A 21192-nucleotide genomic window follows, 5' to 3' on the forward strand; every position below is an offset into this window, starting at 1 on the left:
AGATGCAGATTCAATCCCCAGCTCAGGAAGATTCCATCCTCTGGAGGAGGAAATGGCAACCCACTCCAGTATTCTTGCCTGGAGAACGCCATGAACAGAGGAGTCTGGTGGGCTACAGTCTACAGCACTGCAAAGAGTCAGACATGACTGATCAACTAAGCATGCATCCACACAACGGGTCATTATCTAGAACACAATTCTATTAGAAATTGCACTGCAGTGCGTTTCTAATCCTATCATTCTCCTAGCATTTCTTACTACCTCTGATTCTTCTATAACAGTCAATTTCCCTCTGAACTATTTGGTTATCCTGGAATAAAGTCTGTGCAGAAAATAAAAAATAAATGATCTTTTACTTCCCAATGATTCCAGAGTAATGAAATAAGAATTATTTTAAATAATTATTATAAACTTTTGAATTCTTGGGTTTCAGTCTTTAGTTAACACGTATTTTTAAACCTATTGTTATGGAAAATTTCAAATACACACAAAAGTAAAAAAGAATAATGATTAACTCATGTATCCATCACCTATTTTCAATAATTATCAAATCATGGTCAATCTTGTTTCACCTATTCTGTCCCTTCCCCATTCCTTCCCATCTTCCTCTGTATTATTTGAATCAAATCCCCCAAACTATATTATTTCATCTGTAAATACTCTAGTATGAATTTATAAACAGTAAGGACTTTAAAAAAAACATAATCACAATATCACTAACTTTAAAAGTTAGAAGATGTGGAAGACCTCTACACACAAAACAAAACATTTCTGAGAGTAATTTTAAAAGATCTAAATATATGGGAGATAAACTATGATTAATGTATTGGAAGTCTCAATATGGAAAGATATTTAATATTTCCAATCCATCTACAGATTCAACATTAAACTGGACAATAATAATAAGAAATAAAAAATACTTAATATGCTTAATATTAAATAGGGATTTATTCTTTATTTACTTCTTTAGGAAACTGACAGGCTGAGTATAAAATCCTAACTGAAATTCAGAAGGGCAAGAACCACCAAAGCAATTTTGAATAACAAAGGTTGGAGAATTTAAAGCTGCTATAATTGAGAGAGTATGGATCTGGCAAAACAACAGAGACCAATGGAACAGAAACAGCGTCCAAAAATAGACCCACAAATAAACAGTCACCCTAACTACTGAATTCTGTAGGAAAGTATAGTCCTTTCAATAAATAATGCTGAACCAAATGAATTTCCAACTAGAAAACAAAATAAACCATGAATCCTACCACACACCATGCAAATACCAATGAATACTGAATCAAGCCAGAATAATAGTTACCTCTGGGAAAGCATGATGACTGTCAAGGCGCATGAAGGAGGCTCCAGGATTGATGAAAATGTTCTATATCTTGACCTTGGTATTGGTTAAACAAGTGTTCACTTCACAAAATTTCATCAAAATGACACTCAGTATTTATGCACTGTATAATATGCATGTTTTAATTCAATAAAAGCATTTAAAAGTTAGCAATACTACATCAGTCCCTTGATCTTTCTATTTTTAATTTTTTGGTTATTTTACTTGGTGAAACTGAAGTCTAGTAGAACTAGGTTTCTATTAACAGTCTGCCTCCTACTTGGGTACTAAAAGTCTTATTTACTTTCTTTTTCTGGACAATTACTGAAGAATAGTCTTATCTGTGGATCCTTCCCACATTATGAGGGCAACAAAAGTCTACCCTGAAGTTAGACTTATATGTACAAACTAGATAATTCTAAGATAGTATTTTTTCTCAATATATATAGAATCAATTTTCTATATTGAGCTCCAAATCACCAGTTCCCACAGTCTGTATCTGGAAAAAAGGAGGTAAGAAAATGCAAAGCTTCTGAGGCTTAGCATATAAGCTCTGGTCTAGCTAAATTTGAAAAGTCAATGTCTCTCAGTCGTCTCCGACTCTTTGCGACCCCAAGACTATACATTCAATTCTCCGGGCCAGAATACTGGAGTGGGTAGCCTTTCCCTTCTCCAGGGGTTTTTCCCAAACCAGGGATCAAACCCATGTCTCCTGCATTGCAGGTGGATTCTTTACCAGCTGAGCCACAAGGGAAGCCAAACTTGAAAAAAGCATATCAAAACAAGGTGTAAGCATAACGCTGCTCTGAAATAAAATGAATTATTAAATGTAAAGTGCTTTAAAAATAATGCATATCACAATGTAAATGCCCACCAAAAAGTCTGCAATTCTTTATACACAGTTTAAAAAACATTATGACAGATCCTTACTCTTGAATTTCCTTCAAAATATTTAAGATAATAAAAAATAGATATATTTTTAAAAAATATTTATGGATCTAAGGGAAAACTTAAATAGATTTTTATTGAGACAAGCTGAAGTGAACAAAAGTACACGACAGATGAAACTTTAATAAACTATACTAAAGATTTTTTTTAAAGTTCTAAATTATACTACTATTTAACTATGTTAGGAGAACTCCTATATATACTTTATCCAGTCTGCCAAATTTTAACAATTGTATCATCATCTTCACATACAAATAAACATATTTTCTGAAACATTTGAGAGTAAGGTGCATATACCATGCCCTTTAACTCCCAAATACTTAAATGTGTACCTCCTAAGAACAAAGATATTCTTTTATAATCTAATGTCTATTTTTTAAAAGATATCCTTTTATAATCTAATGTCTATTTTTTAAAAGGAGTAAATAAAGTCCGTTGGGGCTTCCCTCTTCCTCCAGTTTAGGATTCAGTTTAGTCATGTATTAGATTTAGCCATTGTATCTCCTGAGCAGAAGATATAAAAGTGGTGGCAAGAATACACAGAAGAACTATACAAAAAAGATCTTCACGACTCAGATAATCACGAATAGTGTGATCACTCACCTAGAGCCAGACATCCTGGAATGTGAAGTCAAGTGGGCCTTAGGAAGCATTACTACGAACAAAGCTAGTGGAGGTGATGGAATTCCAGTTGAGCTATTTCAAATCCTAAAAGATGATGCTGTGAAAGTGCTGCACTCAATATGCCAGCAAATTTGGAAAACTCAGCAGTGGTGACTGGACTGGAAAAGGTCAGTTTTCATTCCAATCCCAAAGAAAGGCAATGCCGAAGAATGCTCAAACTACCGCACAATTGCACTCATCTCACACACTAGTAAAGTGAAGTCGCTCAGTCGTGTCCGACCCTTAGCGACCCCAAGGACTGCAGCCTACCAGGCTCCTCCATCCATGGGATTTTCTAGGCAATAGTACTGGAGTGGCTTGCCACTGCCTTCTCCAACACACTAGTAAAGTAATGCTCAAAATTCTCCAAGCCAGGCTTCAGTAATACGTGAACCATGAACTTACAGATGTTCAAGCTGGTTTTAGAAAAGACAGAGGAACCAGAGATCAAATTGCCAGCATTCGCTGGATCATCAAAAAAGCAAGCGTTCCAGAAAAACATCTATCTCTGCTTTACTGACTATGCCAAAGCCTTTGACTGTGTGGATCACAATAAACTGTGGAAAATTCTGAGAGATGGGAATACCAGACTACTTGACCTGCCTCTTGAGAAACCTGAATGCAAGTCAGGAAACAACAGTTAGAACTGGACATGGAACAACAGAATGGTTCCAAACAGGAAAAGGAATACATCAAGGCTGTATATTGTTACCCTGCTTATTTAACTTATACGCAGAGTACATCATGAGAAACACTGGGCTGGAGGAAGCACAAGCTGGAATCAAGATTGCTGGGAGAAATATCAATAACCTCAGATATGCAGATGACACCACCCTTATGGCAGAAAGTGACAAGGAACTAAAAAGCCTCTTGATGAAAGTGAAAGAGGAAAGTGAAAAAGTTGGCTTAAAGCTCAACATTCAGAAAACTAAGATCATGGCATCCGGTCCCATCACTTCATGGCAAATAGACGAGGAAACAGTGGAAACAGTGGCTGACTTTATTTTTTGTGGCTCCAAAATCACTGCAGATGGTGACTGCAGCCACGAAATTAAAAGATGCTTACTCCTTGGAAGAAAAGTTATAACCAACCTAGACAGAATATTTTTGTCAACAAAGGTCCATCTAGTCAAGGCTATGGTTTTTCCAGTGGTCATGTATGGATGTGAGAGTTGGACTATAAAAAAGCTGAGTGCCGAAGAATTGATGCTTTTGAACTGTGGTGTTGGAGAAGACTCTTGAGAGTCCCTTGGACTGCAAAGAGATCCAACCAGTCCATCCTAAAGGAAATCAGTCCTGGGTGTTCATTGGAAGGAATGATGTTGAAGCTGAAACTCCAATATTTTGGTCACCTGATACGAAGAGCTGACTCATTGGAAAAGACTCTTATGTTGGGAAAGAGTGAAGGCAGGAGGAGAAGGGGACGACGGAGAATGGATGGTTAGATGGCATCACCGACTCAATGGACATGAGTTTGGGTAAACTCCAGGAGTTGGTGATGGACAGAGAGGCCTGGTGTGCTGCAGTTTATGGGGTCGCAAAGAGTTGGACACAAATGAGCGACTGAACTGAAACACCTTTTAAACCGTCTTGTCTTTATAAGGTATTCTGCAAGACACGATTTTAAACACAGGTTCTTGAGCAAATCAAACAGGGAAGTTTCATTAAAAAAGAGATTCAACTGAAGAGTTGGGAAAAGTTTCAGAAGACTTAGATGAGAATATATAAAACTTCCTACTCAAGAGTCACTTTAGTATATATATATATTTTTTAAAGCTTTATTATCAACAGGTTTCTAGATCTGATACTGTTAAATCTTATCCCTCAAGATGCCAAAAAATTATTATAACTTAGACAAATTAAAAATTATTAATTAACAGACAAATCTGGCCAATGATTTGATAGCTATCTGTAAGGAATGAATTCAGAAATGGATTCAGAAAAAATTACTGTTTTCATCAAAATTCTCTCCTAAAGTAACAAAAAGACACCTAATCCCAGTATGCAAATCTTTAAATGAACTGGAATTATTGTGATCATGCATAGAAATAATAGCTATTTGAGATACAAGATATCGTGTACTTTTACTCAGCAAACACTGACTGTGTGCCAACTATGTGCAAGATCTATGATAGCTACAAAGAGATCAATAATTTTAAAAAAATTAGGCATGGTACTCACCCTTAAGAAACTTATAATTTAGCAAACCTAAGATTCCTGCTTTCAGACAGGAATTATTTTTCTCTATTCTGAAAATAAAGCAACGAGGATGCAGAGTGGTAAATGTGTCAAACTGCACAGAACTGTGAAATGTTCTAGACACAAGTTTCTCAGTCATGTCTGACTCCTTGCAAGCCCAAGGACAGTAGCCTGCCAGGCTCCTCTGTCCATGGAATTCTCCAGGCAAGAATACTGGAATGGGTTGTCATTTCCTTGTCCAGGGGATCTTCTCAACCCAGGGAAAGAACCTGGGTCTCCCACATGGCAGGCGGACTCTTTACCATCTGAGCCACCAGGGAAACCACAGAAAAGAAGAGCATAAGAAAGGTAGATCCTAAAATTGTGGTCTTAAATCTCCTAATAGAGGACTTAATTTGCCTCTGTCAAGCTGCGGAAGACTCCTTAAAAATATCCTCCAATCTATCCCATTGACTCCAAAAGGGACCATGTTCCTTAATCCCCAATGTACATACTAGACTTGTTCCACTGAGTCAGTCACCAACTACTTTCCAAATAATATATTAGTACTTTTACATAAAAATATGATAACAGATATATCTCCTTACATAGAAACAGATAATGTCCTTTACAGATACTCCTTACATAGAAAAAAGCAGAAACTGCACAAAAGGTATATACTACTAGATACTTTTAGAATGGATGTGATAATAAATATGCAAATTGAAGACTGGCTGGTTCTGCATAGTGGTTCTTTAATAATTTAACTGTGTCGGTGATAGGCTATAGTAGGCCAAATGAGTCCGTGAAGTTTGGTTCTTTTCAAAGCTGTATGTAACCTAATACCTTTTCATTCAATTAGCGTGAGGAATGCCACGGCTAGAAGAAACAGGATGAAGAGTGTTAGAATGTTAATTTTAAACATTCTGTTAGGAGGAGAATTGAACCTCTAATAATAACGATTTTTTTATACAATTACTAGGCTCTCCAGTCTAACCCATGTTCTCTGGAAGGGTGTTTTCATGAATTAAGATTATATCATTAATTAGTTTTAAGGTGCTTTTGAAAAGTAGGCCTTATTTCTGTCTTTTTGTACTGGGAGAAATATATAATAGAAACTGACTTGGATTACTCTGGTGTAAACTCATATTACATAGGACCTTAACTATTGAATAAATGAATATTTAATACTGGTTATGCCATTGGGATGTCCTGACCCAACATCAAGATTCTAAACCCTACTGTCGATATGAACTCTAGAGTAGGACTATGCTGTCATCTGTAGTGTAACTTGCTCCATTGATCAATTTTTTGGATCAGTAAGGGATCAAACATTTTGACTATTTGGTCTAAATTTTAATCATTCAGAGACTTTTTTGCTCTCTGAGATCACCCCAAACAAAACCGCTAACCCATATAAAAGTTTTATTATCCCATGATGATTTAGTTCATTGGGGGGGGCACTAATTAAATAAAGCTCCATACAGTCTTCTGGTCTTATTTTGTTATTCCCACCTCTTCACAGGAAGGTCAATTTCACTGATTAAGAGATAGGAAAACCCTTGTGTGGCCACTCACACAAGTCTTCACTCAGAAAACAAGCGATTATGCTACCTTTGCATGGTAGGATAATAGATGTCACTGGGCAAGCAGTGCCTCTAATACTAGTCAGGCTAAACGTGATACTCTCGGTAAATAGGCAAGGTTTGTACTTGTTGAGTTCCTTTTACTTTTTTAAAATCTTTTGGGAGGTGCATACCTCTGTCAGGTTAAGAGTAATTTTAATAAATAATTTAACATTGACTTAGATTTGTTAACTACCAGTGATTCCATTACTTATATAAGCTTATGCAAGAAGAAATATTTCCTGTTAGTCATAATAACATTATTGTTTCTTTTAATTAATAGATTAGTCCAGTATTAAACTAGGACTCGACTTATTGTAGGTATTAAGGTAAATGTGTTGCCAAGCTTGAATGTTTTATCGATGGCTGTTTTTTAAGGGAACTATGGTGTTATTTTTACTCTCCAGGTATGGTTGTACCCTGTTTCTAAGGATTTGAAACTTTTTAGATTAACATTTAAAAATACATTAAAATTTCTGATTTTTTAATAGTTTGTACAGTTGAACTAAGATCTAAGATTCTTTATTTTTGGACAACCAGCTCTCATCAGGCTTGTTAATCTTTTCACCTCGACTTATAAATCTTCTCAGAATTTTGCTGTATAGATGAGTTTGTTCTAATAAACTGTTTGTAAGGAGCTCATCTGGCTTCTGGGGATTTAGGTTCTCTTTGTTAAAAACTTCCTAGTTAAATCATTATACAAAAGATAAAAGGGGAAAGGTTTTTTTAATTACTTTTAATGCTTTTTTTTATCATGCCCTTACAGTATTGTCTACATAGCACCCCAAATTTTTAAATTTCCATCTCTTATACTTTAAACACTGAGTGAGCAATTTATTTAATCTGCTTATAACAGCTGAATTTGTGGGAGATTTGGGACAGATTTAAAGTATCCATAAATTATGAAACTCCTGAGGGTAAAATAAACTAGGTGCTTTTATTTACGCTATCCTTTGATTTATCCAAGCACACTTTCTAGTATGCTTCCCTCATTAAGACTTTATCTCCTCACACGTGTTTGGTACTTGCTAAGAGGTTATAAAGGTAATTAATAATTGAGGAGGGTGACGGGTGGAGTCAAGTCAAGGGTGCTTGATGGCCTGATTCAACTAGGCACTCTATTCTTAATTTATTGCCATAGCCGCCTCTGGTTTTTAGTTTCATAAAAACTTTCGTATAATAAGAAATATGTTCTTGAAATAGAAAATATAGTCCATTTCCTCCCATCCCACAAGTCACATTTTGACCTAATATTTTTATGTGTAATAATTACACTTTCTATTATTCCTTTTTAGAGTTTGCTGAAAACAGCAGTATACAGACTGAATTAGCAAATGTTGGTGAGGTTTATCAGGGTTTATCAATTACAGAGCAGGCTCCTCTAGAGGGGTATGAAGCACCATCAAGTTTCTTGAGTTTTAAGCTGTTGCTAATAGAACTCTGGCAAATAATTTTGTTAGTGTAATTATCTGAGTTTAGGGCTAAGCATAATGGGTTATCTAATCCTGGTTTGAGTCTTAGCTGTCGTGTGATCAAGAACTGTTAAAGTCACTTTGGTAGTTTATTTTAATTTTAGCTATAGCTAGAACTTTTTTATTATTCTTTAACACAATTTACACTGGTTTTCTATTAATTTGAGTTAATCATATGACCGCGGTGACTGGCACAAAATTTACCAACCCTAAATAACATAACTAAGTCCAATTTTCATTCATGGCTTAATTTTTATCACTGCTCTTTCCCATGAGGGTGTGGCTTAAGCAAGGCAATATGACCTACTATTTTTGTGTGCTTGATATCTGCTTCTTTTAATCATAATTTAGAGGACAGTCTGTTTAAGCAGGATTCCCAGCTGGTGCTAGTGGTAAAGAACCTGCCTGCCAATTCAGGAGACATGAGACATGGGTTCGATCCCTGAGTTGGGAAGATCCCCTGGAGGAGGGCATGGCAACCCACTCCAGTCTTCTTGCCTGGAGAATCCCATGGACAGAGGAACCAGGCGGGCTATAGTCCACTGGGTTGCTAAGCTGGACACAACTGAAGCGACTTGCACGCATGCACTGCTTAAGACATTATGGTAACACTAAAACCTAGTAAAAAAACTGAGAGTACTATTTTAATTTTCTTCCTAATATGCCCATTTACATTCACTTTAGAAGAAAAGTCATACCAGAATCAACTTATTGCCTGCTTGAAAACAGCAACACAGGTCTAATGAGAATATGGATTACACTTTCCAGGATAGAAAAAAAGTGTAAGTTCAGTCACTGAGAATTGGTTATGAACTCTTCAGTTCAGTTCAGTCACTCAGTCGTGTCCGACTCTTTGCGACCCCATGAATCACAGCACGCCAGGCCTCCCTGTCCATCACCAACTCCCGGAGTTCACTCAAACTCATGTCCATCGAGTCGGTGATGCCATCCAGCCATCTCATTCTCTGTCGTCCCCTTCTTCTCCCGCCCCCAATCCCTCCAAGCATCAGAGTCTTTTCCAGTGATCTCCCTCTAATTTTCCCAACTCATTTCTTATCTTAGCACTCAATCTATAAATACTTTTCCAACTAGATAGAGCAGAGGTCAGCTTACTTACTCTATGCTGCTGCTAAGTCGCTTCAGTCGTATCTGGCTCTGTGCAACCCCATAGAGGGCAGCCCACCAGGCTCCTCCATCCCTGGGATTCTCCAGGCAAGAATACTGGAGTGGGCTGCCATTTCCTTCTCCAACTTACTCTATAAAGGGTCATAAAGTAAATATTTTTGGCTTTCTGGGCCCTAAGGTCTCTGATACAACTCCCTAACTCTGCCTCTATAGCCTGAAAACAGCCATACACAATATGTAAAAAAATAAGATTGGCTGTATTTCAATAAACCTTTATTCATAAACAGTAAACCTGAGTTTCACACAATTTCAACATATTGCAAAGTAGTATTCTTCCAGGATTTTTTTCCACCAACCATTTAAAAATGTAAAGACTATTCTTAGTTCACAGGTCACACAAAACAGGCAGTAGACTGGATTTGGTAGCGTTCAAACCCTGGATAGACAGACCTGCTTATAAGCTGGAGTTGTAGTAGGTGACTAGCCCATCTTTACCTCAGTCAACTGATCTCTAAACCTATAACCTGACATGAAATAATTCTTATTCTACTTTTCATTCATTTGCAAATCACCTTTCTCTCTCTCTCTCAAAAAAAAAACAAGCTGTAGTTCTTACTTTCAGATGGTAATTTTGAAGAATTTCAAGAATTGCTGAAATACATCTGGATATCAATTATCTTTCAATAAATAATTTTCACTTCTCTTGAGAATAAAAATTCTAAAGATAAATAAAAGCTATCAAAGAAGCCATCAGGCTATGCTCTAAATGCTTTTCTAATAATCTGTCCTACGCTCCTTGCAAGGAAACTGCAAACCTCACTGTACCCAATATTTATGTCAAAAAAAAAAAAGAAGAGAAGGCATACTTCTGAGCTCAAAATGAAGACTGAAAATATCTAGTGAAACTCACCAAGTTGTAAAGATTCATCTAAAAGGAATGCAGAATTTTCCAAAGGCATCTTACACTGTGACAAAATCAGCTTCTAAGTTTCAGCAGCTTTACAGGAAAAATAAATAAATAAATAAAAAATCCATGAAACAAGGGCAGCTGTGGAAATAATGGTAACCAAATTCTAAGTAACAATACTGCCAGTATTTTTTTTCCATCCACATATACCACATTAATTGAGGTTTCTTATGTGCCAGGAATTGGGGATCCAGCAATGAACATGTCAGATTCTATCAATCCCTCTGGAGCTCAGTCTGTAGGGTTAATCCAAATGGGATGAAAGGTTTTAAAACCATGATGGTGTGAAAGGGAGCATGGCAGAGATGCAAACTAGTCTGGTGGGAATTTGTTAGAAAATGTCTCCTAAAAAAGAGGCAATTAATGCAAGCATGAGTAGGATCTGACCAAATAAAGCAACTGGGGAGGGGAGAGAAAGAATATGTTGCATTAAAGGGAACAGCATGTTCAAAGAGGCAGATGTAGGAGAGGATATGGCATCTGTGCGAAAGTAAAAGAAGTCAAGTGTGGCTGCTCAGAGTAAGAAAAGAGATGAGAAGGTCATTCTCTGAGATGAGATATGGGCAAAGGAAGAAAGTAAGGAGTTAAAACAATTTGCCCTGCATCACTCAGTCACACAGAGCTAACAGGCAAGGTTCATTTTAAGCCCTCACCACTTGACTGCAATATAATAACCATTCTGCAGCTCATTTCAGTCCTCTATCATCAAGGGTCTTAGAAAAGGATCCCTGGAAAGAAACTTGATGAAAAGTCTTAAGGAGGATGATCCTTTCATGGAGCTTTTGCAAAGGCCTGAGAGAAAACTGCCAACCTCACTATGAATGGAAGAATTGATCAACTAACCATCAGGAGCCCTCTTGCAAAATGAAGGGAAAGAAGAATGCCAGCACCATCCTCAATTACTAATGAATAGTTGTCAAGCATTTTATTATGTGTGAAGTCTAGCTGTAAGTGCTTTACATGTATTAACTAATTTAATCCTCACAACATCCCTATGAGATAGGTGCTTTTTATTCTTCTCTATTTCCAGTATGGTTTTATGAACAGTCAAATGATCATCATTAATTTTTATTAACAACTGAAATGAAAATTATTAGAAATGTTAATGATGCTTATTGGAAGGACTGATACTAAAGCTGAAACTCCAATACTTTGGCCACCTCATGCGACGAGTTGACTCACTGGAAAAGACTCTGATGCTGGGAAGGATTGGGGGCGGGAGGAGAAGGCGATGACAGAATGAGATGGCTGGACGGCATCATCGACTCGATGGACATGAGTTTGAGTGCACTCCGGGAGTTGGTGATGGACAGGGAGGCCTGGCGTGCTGTGACTCATGGGGTCGCGGAGAGTCGGACACGACTGAGCGACTGAACTGAACTGAAAAGAATTTTAATTACCCTTCAATGGGAAAAGTACTATTTTAAAGATGGATTAACAAAAATGAAAGATTTCACAACATTAATTGGGCTATTTCTCTTTTAACTAGCAGTTCCGTTAGACAAGGAGTCGGAAATTCTGTTCCTTGCTCATTCATTCACTTACTACGATAGGTTCTACATATCCAATGATAAGGCGGGGAAAGCACCAAATTCCTGCCCTCATGGAGTTTTACTCACTGAAGTGAAAACTGATACCCCCTAGCAATTATGTTTTTATAACATATCCTACTTATAAAATGTTCTTATGGACAGAGTCAAACTCTTTGCATTCTCCAGTTTTTCTATGGTGTTTCCAGTAATCATGTCCAAATGTGAGAATGGGACCATAATAAAGTTGAGAGATAAAGAACTGATGCTTTCGAATTGTGGTGCTGGAGAAGACTCTTGAGGGTCTCTTGGACTGCAAGGAGACCCAACCAGTCAATCCTAAAGGATATCAACACTGAATATTCATTGGAAAGACTGATGTTGAAGCTGAAGCTCCAATACTTTGGTCACCTGATGTTAAAAGCCAATTCACTGTAAAGACCCTGATGCTGGGCAAGATTGAGGGCAGGAGGAGAAGGGGGCAACAGAGGATGAGACCACTGGATGGCATCACCAACTCAATGAACATGAGTTTGAGCAAACTGCAGGAGATAGTGAAGGACAGGGAAGCCTGGCATGCTGCAGTCCATGGGATCACAAAGAATCAGACACAACTTAGAGACTAAACAACAACAACAAAGTGTCAAACTACAGAATCAAATCTTTATATTGTATATTCTTTGCCTGGAGAATCCCAGGGACGGGGGAGCCTGGTGGGCTGCTGTCTATGGAGTCACACAGAGTTGGACACGACTGAAGCGACTTAGCAGCAGCAGCAGCAACAGCTGCACTGTCACATCCAGGGGTGAAAAAAATCTTTAATAGAAATTAAAATGGATACTTGCCTTCCAAAGCATAATGCTCTACTCTTGGGTCTCATGGAGTAGACAGTAAAGAAAAAAAAAATTATCTAAAAAGGGCCTTTAAAGGAGTAATAATAATAAAAGAAAGCTTGAGAAACACTGCTTTAGATCAAACTTTCAATTTAAATCAATATAGAAAAGGAGTAAAATGACATCAAGAAGCAGCAACCAGATAAATTCAGAATGAGAAATATTCTATAGAACTGACCTAGTTTCTTATACATATATATATATATATATATATATTTAGAAATATTTGCGGATGAATTACATGTGGAATATGCTTCGAACAGATTCAGGAGAAGGTACACAGCTGAAGGTACAGATGAAACAAGACAGGTCCTGAGCTGATAGTTATTAAAGCTGAGAGTTCATCATTCTGCACTACCGTTGCATATGTATTCCATTAAAACAAATGCGTGTGCTATTTGAGGAAGATTTTGAATTCTTAAGAAACTGGAGCAGAACTGTGCAATATATAGCTGGCACAAACATCTTCTATCAAAGGTGATCGACAAACCGGTATCACTCTTCTCCTGAATAAACTGTACTCTTAAGAAAAAAAGGACTGTAGAAACATAACAGCTAAATGCTAATATCCCATCTGAATTCTGATTCAAACAATATAAAACGGTATTTTTCAAACTGGAGAAGATCTGAATAAGAACTAGGTATTATATAATACTAAGAAACTATGGTTAATTTGGTTAGATATGATAGAGTTTATATAAGAAAATATCTTTACTTTTTAAAAAAACATATGGAAGTATTTTACCCTCCCTGGTGGCTGAGGCGGTAAAGAATCCGCCCACAACGCGAGAGACCTAGGTCTGATCCCTGGGTTGAGAAGATCCCCTGGAAAAGGATATCGCTACCCACTCCAGTATTCTTGCCTGGGAAATCCCATGGACAGAGTCTGTGGGATCACAAGAGAGTTGGACACGACCGAGCAGCTAGCACGTAGAGGTATTAAAAAAAATACCTTTTTATATTCTTTGAATCAGACTTTTTACCTACAGAAGTATTTAGAAGTGAAGTGACAATTCTTTTCATTCTTTTTTTTTTTTTTTCTTAAAAAAAGAAAACCTGGAGAATGAAAGATAATGGTGACAGTTTTGTCTCACTTTCCCCTTTGGAATGCCTACTGGTAAGACAGTACAGAAGTACAAAAAGTTTAAGATCTATAAAACAATGAAAAGAATGGAGTAGGAAGTTATGAAGAGATGAAATGACACAGTAGATTTCCAGAAAATAGAAAGATCCAAAGTAGGTTAACAGGTTAACCAAAACTAGGGAAAACACAGTGCAAAATTCACACACAGAAGAACTACGTGGAGGCCTGAGTCAATAGTTATGAGACTCTAGACTCAAGTTAGCAGATAAAGAGGCTGAATACTGGTGACCTAGGAAAAAGTACCTGTCTCCTTTCTCTGCACCCATTCCTTGGCTAGGTAAGGCCCAGTGGCACCCCTAAGCCAAAAACTGTGCCACTCTTCTCTAAAGAAATCTAGCAGAAATCTGGCAAACTGCTCATAAAGAAACCAGAGGAATGTTAAATGTCCAGCAAGTCTGTTGTCAATACGACAAATAAAAAGCTCCTGAGAATCACAACAGGTTCCCTGCTCTTCTGCCCTAAACCTAAACTTGCCAGCAGACAAGACACTCCATCTATGTACTAAGAATTACCAACCAGTCTTTTCAAACAGAGAAAGCAATTAGGAAAAAAATCCACCTATCCAACAAGAAAAAAACACCCCACTGTAGCTACAGAAAGTAATCAAGACATTCCTGTAGCAATATACATGAGTCAACTATGTAATTTCATATGTGGAAATTACACACAGCTAACCACAGCTAGAAAAAGTCAAAGGTAAATAATAAATTAACCCTGAAGTCTCACAAAGTTTTCAGGTACAGAAGAAAAGGATTAAACAATCAAAATATCCTTAAGACACTCCCAAAGAAACTGCATTCAATAAAACAAAAACAGAATGCTACAACGATACAGATTTTACAACACCAAGAATTATTGTAAATATTTTAAAAATATGAGCTCCTTTGCCCACAAAGTAGTTATCCTCATTTCACAGTTCAGAAACAGAGCACAGAAAGGTTAAAAAGATTGGGGGCAGGAGGAGAAGGGGACGACAGAGAATGAGATGGCTGGATGGTATCACCGACTCGATGGACATGAGTTTGAGTGAACTCCGGGAGTTGATGATGGACAGGGAGGCCTGGCGTGCTGTGATTCATGGGGTCGCAAGGAGTTGGACATGACTGAGCGACTGAACTGAACTGAAGGTCATATGATTATTAAGTAGTGGAGCTGGGATCTTAACAGACACAGTCTAGAAGTCTAATTCCATTGTATATGCTTTTAACAACTATACCATGTTGCCTCTTGAAATAATACAAACAGAAAATAAGTAAAGATACTGGAATACTTACAATCTGCTTACAGACATTCACAGAAAAGCAGGAACATATAGCTAAAGAAATCTGTAAGAATAAGGAATAAAAAGGCAATGACAGAACACTTATATAAGAGATATGACATAAAGATCAAACCAGAAAGCCAATATTCTGCTGATGAGCATTCCAAAGTGAAAGAACATAGAAAACCAGGAAATATTACCAAAAAACAGTGAGAACATTTCCCATACCTGAACAGAAACACCTGCATTTCAACGGAAAAGGTCTATCAACTTCAGAGAGTTCGGACAGAATAACAACTCACACTGAGACACAGGGCTTCACTGAGGGCACAATGGCAAAGAATCCGCCTGCCAATGCCGCAGACACAGGCAATGTGGGTTCAATCCCTGGGCTGGGAAGATCCCCTGCAGGAAGAAATGACAACCACTCTAGTATTCTTGCCTGGAAAATTCCATGCACAGAGGAGCCTGGCAGGCTACAGCCCATGGGGTCGCATAGAGAGTCAGACACAAGTGAACTACTGGGCATATACCTAGATATGTAACTATAAAATTCCAGAACTACAAAGACAACAGTAAGATACTAAAGTTTCCAAAGAGAGAGAGGGAAAGGGTTATTAAAATGTAACAAGACTCAGAGTAGCATCAGATTTCCTACCATCTTGATCTAAACAGAACAGAGAAAAGCTCGTAAGTTCAAAAGGAAATTCACTCTGAATCTAAATTTCTACACTAAAACTATCAAGCAATTATGAACCAGGTGAAAGCCATGTTTAGGCACTCAAGAATGTCTACATCTTAAGTATCCTATATATTGAAGGTAATTTGGAACATATTCCAGCAAAAAGAAGGAGAATGCCATGAAACAGGAAGATGTGACATCTAAGGAACAGTAAATCTAACCCAGAAATGCAGTGAAAAAAATCTCAGAATGTCAGATACTCAGCAGGCTTCCTTCTTAAGAAGACTGAAGCAAGAAGTAGGAAAACTCTAAAAGGGATGTCTCTAGGAAAACCAGGGATTCCTTCCAACAAATAAGATACTGTGATTCAAGCAGCAAACATTTCTACCAAGGTAATTACAGACTGCGGGGGGGAAGATGAACAAGATTAAACAAACAAGTCAGAATATAAGATAAACTAGTGGCATGATTGTGAAAAAATTTGCCCTAAGATAACCAAACTTACCTTGATATCATATTTTTTGAGTTCTGTTATAACTTTGTACTCATGAAAAACAAACAGCTCAATGAGTAACTGTAATTTATTGTGTTCAGCTTTTAGAATCAACCTACTGAAAAGCCTGAATGTTTCTGTTTTGTTTTGGCCATACCATGCAGTATGCAGGGTCTCAGTTCCCCAACCAGGGATCAAACCTGTGCCCTCTGCAATGGCAGCGTGGAGTCTTAACCACTGCAATGTCTTAAATCTCATTACACAAAAGAATAAAAATGTTATGTGATCAATCTGGTCAAACACAAAAGAAAAGGTAGAAATGAAAGTGAAGGAGCAGAAAAGACAAGAGAGAGAAATGGATAAAGGCCCTACTGTCCTAAAGGCCCTACTATCCTTATCTTACACAGTAGGGATTTAAAATATAATGTCTAAGAAACATTTTATTTACAACTGCACAGGTACCAAATGAAACAACTAATTATACCGTTTCAAACTTTGGGATGAAGAGAGACGAGTGATTAAGGACAGCAAAAGTAAGCTAAATCCTCATCGCTCTCAGCAAAATCAAGAGACTAATTTAAAGTGAATTAATCAAGAAATAAACCCTACCTGCCTCATGAGAAACCTGTATGCAGGTCAAGAAGCAACAGTTAGAACTGGACATGGAACAATGGACCAGTTCAAAATTGAAAAAGGAGTACATCAAGGCTATAAACTGTCGCCCTGCTTATTTAACTTATATGCAGAGTACATCATGAGAAAGGCTGGGCTGGAATCAAGATTGCCAGGAGACATATCAATAACCTCAGATATGCAGATGACACCACCCTTATGGCAGAAAGTGAACAGGGACTAAAGGGCCTCTTGATGAAGGTGAAAGAGGAGAGTGAAAAAGCTGGCTTAAAACTCAACATTCAAAAAACTAACATAATGGCATCTGGTCCCATAACTTCATGGCAAATAGATGGGGAAAAAATGGAAACAGACTTTATTTTCTTGTGCTTCAAAATCACTGCAGATGGTGACTGCAGCCATGAAATTAAAAGACATTTGCTCCTTGGAAGAAAGGCTATGACACACCTACCACAGCATAATGAAAAGCAGAAACATTACTTTGCAGACAAAAGTCCATATAGTGAAAGCTATGGTTTTTCCTGTGGTCATGTATGGATGTGAGAGTTGGACCATAAAGAAGGCTGAGCGCTGAAGAACTGATGCTTTTGAACTGTGGTGCTGGAGAAGACTCTTGAGAGTAATCTTAGACAGCAAGGAGATCAAATCAGTCAATCCTAAAGGAAATCAATCCTAAATATTCATTGGAAGGACTGATGCTAAAGTTGAAGCTTCAATACCACCTAATGTGAAGAGCTGACTCATTAGAAAAGACCGTGATGCTAAGATTGAAAGCAGGAGGAAAAGGGCATGACAGAGGATGAGATGGTTGGATGGCATCACTGAATCAATGGACATGAGTTTGAGCAAGCTTCAGGAGGTGGTGAAGGACAGGGAAGCCTGGCATGCTGCAGTCCATGGAGTCGCAAAGAGTTGGACACAACTGAGTGACTGAAAAACAACAACAAATCAAGAAATAAAAGCAGATCTCAATGAAGAAAAAGCCAAGGACCAGGTGGCTGCACAGGAAAAAATTCTCCAAAACATTTAAAAAATAATATGCCAATCCTCCTCAAAAGTTTCCAAATAATTAAACAGGAAGGAACATTTCCACCTCATTTCATGATGCCAGCACTACCCTGATACCAAAAGCATAAAAAACACAACAACAAAAAAAATACAGACCAATATTCCTGATGAATACTGATGCAAAAATCCTCAGCCAAATACTAACATACAAATTCAATAGCACATTAAATACCAGAATGCAAGGATGATTTAAACCATGAAAATCAACCACTGTCACATACCATATCAACCGAATGAAGATGGTGGGGAAGATGACTTCAAGTAATGAAGGCATTTGACAACATCAAACATTCTTTCACAATAAAAACAACAAACAAACTAGAAACAGAAGCAAACCACCTCAAAATAACAACAGCCATATATGAAATAGTCATAGCTAACATCATATTCGATAATAAAAAATAAAAGCTTTTGGACTGAAAGAAAACTGAAAAATTATGGACAAAGCAAGGATGCCTATTTGCATCACTTGTATCCAACATAGAGCTGGAAATCCTAGCTAAAGCAATTAGGCAAGAAAAGAAACAAAAGTCATTCAAATACGGAAGGATGAACCAAAAAATTACCTCTGTTTACAGATCATATGATCATATATGCAGAAAACCCTAAAGATTTCACACATAAAAAGATGGTTAAAACAAATAAATTATTTTAGCAAAGTTGCCCAATACAATGGAGAAGGAAAAGGCAACCCACTCCAGTGTTCTTGCCTGGAGAATCCCAGGGATGGGGGAGCCTGGTGGGCTTCCATCTATGGGGTCACACAGAGTTGGACACGACTGAAGTGACTTAGCAGCAGTAGCAGCAGCAGCCCAATACAAACTCAACACTCAAAAATCAGTTCTGTTGCTAAACATTAATAACGAAAAATCCAAAACGGAAATTTAAGTAGACAACTACATTTACAATAGCACCCCCCCAAAAAAAATGTAGGAATAAAGTTAACAAGAGAGTGTACAATGAAAACTATAAAATATAGCTAAAAGAAATCAAAAGACAATCTATGTTTGTGGATTGGAAGACATGTGGAAAAGTCTTAAAGAGATGGGAATACCAGACCACCTGACCTGCCTCCTAAGAAATCTGTATTCAGGTCAAGAGGCAACAGTTAGAACTGGACATGGAACAACAGACTGGTTCCAAATTTGGAAATGAGTACGTGAAGGTGGTATACTGTCACCCTGCTTATTTAACTTCTATGCAGAGTATGTCATAAGAAATACAGGACTGGATGAAGCATAAGCTAGAATCAAGATTGCTGGGAGAAATATCAATAACCTCAGATGTGCAGATGACGTCACCCTTATGGCAGAAAGCAAAGAAGAACTAAAGAGTCTCTTGATAAAAGTGAAAGAGCGTGAAAAAGTTGGCTTAAAACTCAACATTCAGAAAACTAAGATCATGGCATCTGGTCCCATCACTTCATGGGAAATAAATGGGGAAACAATGGAAACAGTGACAGACTTTATTTTGGGGGGCTCCAAAATCACTGCAGATGGTGACTGTAGCCATGAAATTAAAAGACGCTTACTCCTTGGAAGAAAAGTTATAACCAACCTAGTTCAGTTCAGTTCAGTTCACTTCAGTCGCTCAGTTGTGTCCGACTCTCTGCAACCCCATAGAGAATTTACTTTGCCAACAAAGGTCCATCTGGTCAAAGTTGTGGTTTTTTCAGTAGTCACATATGGATATGAGAGTTGGACTATAAAGAAAGCTGAGTGCCGAAGAATTAATGCTTTTGAACTGTGGTGCTGGAGAAGACCCTTGAGAGTCTCTTGGACTGCAAGGAGATCCAACCAGTTCATCCTAAAGGAAATCAGTACTGAATATTCATTGGAAGGACTGATGCAAAAGCTGAAACTCCAATACTCTGGCCACCTGATGCTAAGAACCGACTCACTGGAAAAGATCCTGATGCTGGGAAAGATTGAAGGCGGGAGGAGAAGGGGACAGCAGAGGATAAGGATGTTGGATGGCATCACCAACTCAATGGACATGAGTCTGAGTAAGCTCTGGTAGTTGATGATGGACAGGGAAGCCTGGCATGCTGCAGTCCACGGGGTCACAAAGAGTCAGACACAACCGAGTGACAGAACTGAACTAAAAATGTTCATACTATACAAAGTGCTCTATAGATTCAATGTAATTTCTATTACAATCTCACTAGCATTTTTTGCAGAAATGAAAAAAAACCACTCATATGATTCATATGGAGTCTCAAAGTTTCCCAAAGTAATACCAAATAGCCCAAAAAGTATGTTGAAAAAAACAAATACTGGATGATTCACACGTCCAAATTTCAAAACATACTACAAAGCAATAAGTGATAAGACAGTGTGGTGTTGGTACAATGACAGATATGTAACACCACTGAAACAAAATACAGAGCCCAGAAACAAACTGTTGCACATATGACCAAATGATCTTCAACAAGGGTACCAAGACTACACAAGGGAAAAAGGACAGTCTCCTCAACAAATGGTGATAGAAAACCTGAATATTCACACAAAAATTAACTCAAGATGGATTAAAGATTTAAACATAAGATATAGAACTATAAAAGCCCCAAAAGAAAACATAGAGGAAAATTCAGGACATTGAACTTGGCAATGCTTTCCAGGATATGACGTTTTACTAAATGTTTTCTACCCATTCTGTAGTTCCCTCACTTCTTTTCTTCATCTTTTGTTGTCTTTCTTTGTGAATTGATGTCTGACCAACTAAAGTTATCAGAGGATTAATTTTAAGTGGCTAATTAGTAGGCTAGTATGAGTGAAAACTCTCAACTGGCACAATCTAGACAATCTGCACTGGGGCAACTAAGTTATAATGTGGAGTAATACCCCAATTTTCATTCCAATCCCACAGAAAGGCAATGCCAAAGAATGCTCAAACTACCACACAATTGCACACGCTAGTAAAGTCATGCTCAAAATTCTCCAAGCCAGGCTTCAGTAATACGTGAACCGTGAACTTCCAGATGTTCAAGCTGGTTTTAGAAAAGGCAGAGAACTAGAGATCAAATTGCCAACATCCGCGGGATCATCGAAAAAGCAAGAGAGTTCCAGAAAAACATCTATTTCTGCTTCATTGACTATGCCGAAACCTTTGACTGTGTGGATCACAATAAACTGTGGAAAAATCTTCAAGAGATGGGAATACCAGACCACCTGACCTGCCT

At 37.7% G+C, this 21192-nt stretch overlaps 1 protein-coding gene across 6 annotated transcripts in view; it reads right to left on the reverse strand.

Annotated features, from left to right (window-relative positions):
- Positions 1–21192, reverse strand: part of CLOCK (clock circadian regulator) — a 126036-nt gene that overhangs the window by 85287 nt on the left and 19557 nt on the right. For 2 of the 6 annotated variants that reach the window (XM_055434511.2, XM_055434512.2), the window contains exon 3: positions 10252–10338. The exons of the other annotated variants lie outside the window; for them this stretch is intronic. The gene's annotated coding sequence lies outside the window, so the exon portion shown is untranslated. The remainder of the gene's footprint in view (positions 1–10251; positions 10339–21192) is intronic. 6 annotated transcript variants of the gene reach the window in all.

Source organism: Moschus berezovskii, chromosome 5, assembly GCF_049115385.1.
Source record: "Moschus berezovskii isolate FMDL1 chromosome 5, NW_MosBer_1.0, whole genome shotgun sequence".
NCBI classification, from domain to species: Eukaryota; Metazoa; Chordata; class Mammalia; order Artiodactyla; family Moschidae; genus Moschus; species Moschus berezovskii.